The sequence below is a fragment of the Hyposmocoma kahamanoa genome, unplaced genomic scaffold (genome assembly GCF_003589595.1).
Source record: "Hyposmocoma kahamanoa isolate Upper Pololo Valley unplaced genomic scaffold, ASM358959v1 180, whole genome shotgun sequence".
Taxonomy (NCBI): domain Eukaryota; kingdom Metazoa; phylum Arthropoda; class Insecta; order Lepidoptera; family Cosmopterigidae; genus Hyposmocoma; species Hyposmocoma kahamanoa.
Window position 1 is genome coordinate 1,556,754 of NW_020653711.1, and position 4,734 is coordinate 1,561,487.

General features: G+C 47.2%; 1 pseudogene; it reads left to right on the forward strand.

The window, feature by feature from the left end:
• Positions 1-452: 452 nt before the first annotated feature.
• Positions 453-3,389, forward strand: LOC113226029 (annotated as a pseudogene).
• The last annotated feature ends 1,345 nt before the right edge of the window (positions 3,390-4,734 follow it).

Genomic DNA, 4,734 nt, shown 5'->3' on the forward strand with positions numbered 1-4,734 from the left:
TGTAATAAAATAAGCTTATTCCGGCGGCACCATTTTTGAATCTCGAGAACCACGTCTCCTAGCTTAGATCTGATTGCACTTACAAAAAGTTTTAAATTAGTCGGTCCTAGTCCCGAAATTTTAGTATTAGTTGCTTATTTGTTTAGACGATATTGAATATTCAATTATTTTCATTGATAGGTACATTCACGTAGAAAAATGGTACACGTAATGAAAAAGTATATTCAGAGAAAGGCCATCGCTCCAAATGTTCGTTGTGAAATCACTCAAGATATCGTGTTCGTGGTGTGATTAAAATAATTTTGAATTGATAGTGTAATAAATAATTTTTTTATTGGGCGTTTTGGGGGCTCCACCTACATCTTGGAGCCCAAGCTAACCTCACCTGTAAGTGGTGCGCCTGCTGATAGACGGACGAGGCTCTAGCGAGGGGTTTTCCCTTTCGGGGGTTGGGAGGTCAGACGGCAGTCGCTCCCGTAAAAACCAACACCGCCACATCAACTTATGGAAGTCAACAGAAGGATATGGCATAGGAATAGGGCGCCGCCGCAAAACGGCGCGCAGGAGCCTCGCCCGACTTCTGTGGCAAGTGGACTAGGGCTACCGTGTCAAGGGTGGGCACGGTTAAAGAGGCAAGCCCCTACTCATCACCGGAAGCTCCGCTTTGCCACGTGGAACATTGGCACGCTGACTGGCCGCGCGAGGGAGCTAGCAGACGTGCTTTCCAGGCGGAGGGTCGCCGTGGCGTTCCTGCAGGAAACTCGGTGGAAAGGCAGCAGATCCCGACTCATTGGGAATGGCTACAAGCTGATCTACACCGGTGCTCCTGGGGGCGTGAACGGGGTGGCCAGTGGTGCTCTCCGAGGAGTTTCATCACGTCCTGGAAGTGAAACGCTTTAGCGACCGGCTTATGGTAGTGAGGGTGCGTATCGAAGGGGTCGTGACCCACTTGATAAGCGCCTACGCACCTCAGGCCGGTTGCAGCGACACGGACAGGGCGAGGTTCTGGGATCAACTCGGGGAAATGCTGAGTGCCATTCCTTTGTCGCAGGCAGTCGTCTTGGGTGGCGACCTGAACGGTCATGTGGGTGAGGCGTGCGAAGGGTTCGAGCGGGTCCACGGTGGCTATGGGTACGGCAGTCGCAACGCGGAGGGAGGAGACATCCTCACAACGTGTGCGGCGGCCGACCTCGCCAACGTGAACACGTTCATTAAAAAGAACCCCGAGCATTTAATCACCTACAGGAGCGGCGGACACGCCACCCAAATCGATTTCCTACTCACCAGAAGACACCATATCAGCAAAGTGGCCAACTGCAAGGTCATACCAGGTGAGAGTCTCACTGCGCAACACCGTCTTCTTGTCATGGATCTCTGCGTAAAGCCGGCCGACAAGCCCGCTGAGCGCTGCCGACGCCAAATCAGATGGTGGCGGCTTGATAGTACCACGTCACAGGAGTTCGTCTCAGTGATCGGCGATAAATACGCCGACACTGACGGTGATCTAGTCCAGAACCACTGGGACAACATTCAGGCTGCCATATCTGAGGCGGCGAAAGCGGTGCTGGGCTTGTCCAAGGGTGGTCGCAAATGTGACAAAGAAACTTGGTGGTGGAACGACACATTCTAGAGGGAGGTGAGGGTGAAGAAAGCCCTCTTCAAAACGTGGCAAGCGTCCGGATCTTCTGAAGACCGCGATGCATATAGGGATGCCAAACGTGCCGCTAAGAAAGCTGTAGCCAGAGCCAGACGGGACCACTTGCAGCCGTTGTACGACAAGTTGGAATCGTCTGAGGGGCAGAAGCTTATCTTTAAGCTGGCACGTTCGAGGGTCTTAGCGGCACAAGATATTTCCAAGTGTCGCTGCATTAAAGATCCTCATGGCAACCTTATATGCGAGGTCGACGCAGTGAAGGAGAGATGGCGCTCATATTTCCACGAGCTGCTGAATCAGCAGCACAGAGAGGTGCAGCCACCGGTCCTCCCTCCGAATCAGGGACTAGTGCGACCGGTAACGCCTGAGGAAATCCACTTAGCTCTTCGTCGCATTAAGAATCGGAAAGCTGTCGGAGCCGATGGGGTTCCCATCGAGGCCTGGAAGGCAATGGATCCCCGTGCTGTGCCTTACCGGCCTCTTTAATCGTGTGCTCCTCACCGGTGCAGGAGTGTGGCGATTATCGCGGCATAAAGGTCATGTCCCACACCATGAAGCTCTTCGAGCGTATAATAGACTCTCGGATCCGACAGGAGAGTGCCGTCTCGGAGGGTCAATATGGGTTTCGGCCTGGTCTTGGGACCATGGATCCTGCTTTTGCCCTAAGGGTCATCATGGAGAAATACAGATTGAAGAATACGCCTCTGCATTTCATGTTTCTTGACATGCAGAAGGCCTTCGACTGTATCCCCCGTGTAATGATCTGGTGGGCACTGAGATCCAAAGGAGTACCAGAAGCTTATATTGACATCATCCGAGACATGTACCGCGATTCCGATTCCATGGTTAGGACTGCTATTGGTGACACTAAACCCTTCCCTGTCACAGTCGACCAGGGCTCAGTTCTCAGTCCCTATCTGTTCAGCGTGATATTAGACGAGGTCTCAAGCTCCATCCGAGACACGCATGAGCAACCCCCGTGGATGCTTATGTACGCTGACGATATTGCGCTGGCGGATGCGGATAGAGGGAGACTTGTACGACGAGTGAATGTGTGGAAGGAGTCGCTTGAGAAAGGCGGTCTGAGACTAAATGTGGCGAAGACTGAGTACATGGTCTGCAACGCTACAGATCCCCTACCCGTTCGCATAGGCGAAGACGCGGTCGAGCCTACAGGCCAGTTTAAATACTTGGGATCTGTACTTAGTCCGGAGACATCGACTGCGACGTCAGAGCTCGAATCGTAGCCGCTTGGGCAAAGTGGCGTGAGGTGACTGGTATCATTTGTGACCCCAAGATTATTAAGCTGAAAAGACAGGTCTATAAATCCATCATTAGGCCTGTCCTTTTATATGGCAGTGAAACGTGGCCCGTACTTGTGCGTCACAAGCAGGAGCTGCGTGTCACGGAAATGAAGATGCTGCGCTGGATGTGTGGAGTTTCACGGAAAGACCGTGACAGAAACTCCCGCATCCGCGGCAGCTTTCACTTCCGTGACATTGCAGATAAACTGCAAGAAAGCCGCCTACGTTGGTACGGCCACATCTTACGGAAACCGGCATGCTACGTGGGAAACAACTGTCTGGCTATGCCACCTCCGCCGGGCCCCGGTAGAAGGGGCAGACCCAAGAAGTGCTGGCTTGACGTCGCCAAGGGTGATGTGCGTGCCAATGGTCTCACCATTAAGGATGCCGAAGACCGTGCAAAGTGGAGGAGAAAAAGCAGGAAAGCGGACCCCGGGCGCCGCAGCAACACTGCTGAGAACGCAACCGGGACAACGCTCAGATGAGAAAGAGAGAGAGAGAGAATAAATAAATATTTTTAATATCTTTCTTTATACATATAATATCAAGTGACGGGACGGAGAAGTCGTGCGCCTGATGGTAAGTGACACGCCTACACGATACATATAGTATTGAACTGTACGACAATAGCAATAAAAGTAGGTAAATATTATTTATATGTATAGTATAATTATCTCAATATATCAAACAGGATTTTTAGAATTCTAACTACAAAACCAAACAATCCATAACAGGTTAAATTATTTTATTTCTGTTGGCCTCAAAATACTCAATTACATTTTACAACAAATGTTTATTTATTACATTATTTACTTACATTTCAATGTGAGAACTCTTCGAAACTTTTAAATTTAGCTAAACTTTTAAAATTGACAATTTTATAGCGCTCTATACGTAAATGTGCTACTGACAAAATATCTAGAATACTGATAATATTATTTATATATCCGGTGGACCAAGATCCTTTACTATGTAACACGAAACGTAACTGAATATAATTATTTATCGAGCATGCATTATTTTAACATTACATGCATAAAAATTCTTATAAATATTGGGACACCACAATGTTGACAAAAGGCAGTTTAAAAAAAATATACCATTGTGTGTGTACTTATTTTATTTGGTAACTGCAACAAATAAGCTTTAACAATATCAAAACGTGAAGCTTAATAAACGTTTTTTGGTGTTTGACATAGAATATACGGACGATGTAACTTGAAGTTTGTTAACTTCTAACGTTGGTCCGTAAAATAATTCTAAATATTGTCATGGGTGACTACGGGAAGATATATTTCATAATAGATTTTACAAATATCGACCAAACTCGATTCTACCCCATCTCTACCCGACACTTTTAAGTACATACTGATTGATGTACCTTCTGTTGCACACATACTAACTTAACAGTTTACTACATTCTTTACTCTTTATTAGTGTTTTTACACAGTACATTTTTTTTTATTTTACTTATTTACGGTTAGTAGATCTGCTAATTTAGATTAACTTGTGCAAAGGAAGAACACCGTACAGGTTGGACAAATGAGCACACATCAGCACAAGGACAAGAGTTCATACTGAACGTGTATTTTCTGTAATTTTGCGCTGACGACGCCCCATATAAAACACACGTGTAGTATGGACACGGGGCTGATGGGTGCTGACAGGTGGGATCCAACCCATAACCACATACTGTTTAAGAAATATAAAAAATCAACATAAGAAAACACAGGGCTCTATGCGATGCTACAAGCGGGTAGCTAACGTTTTACTATT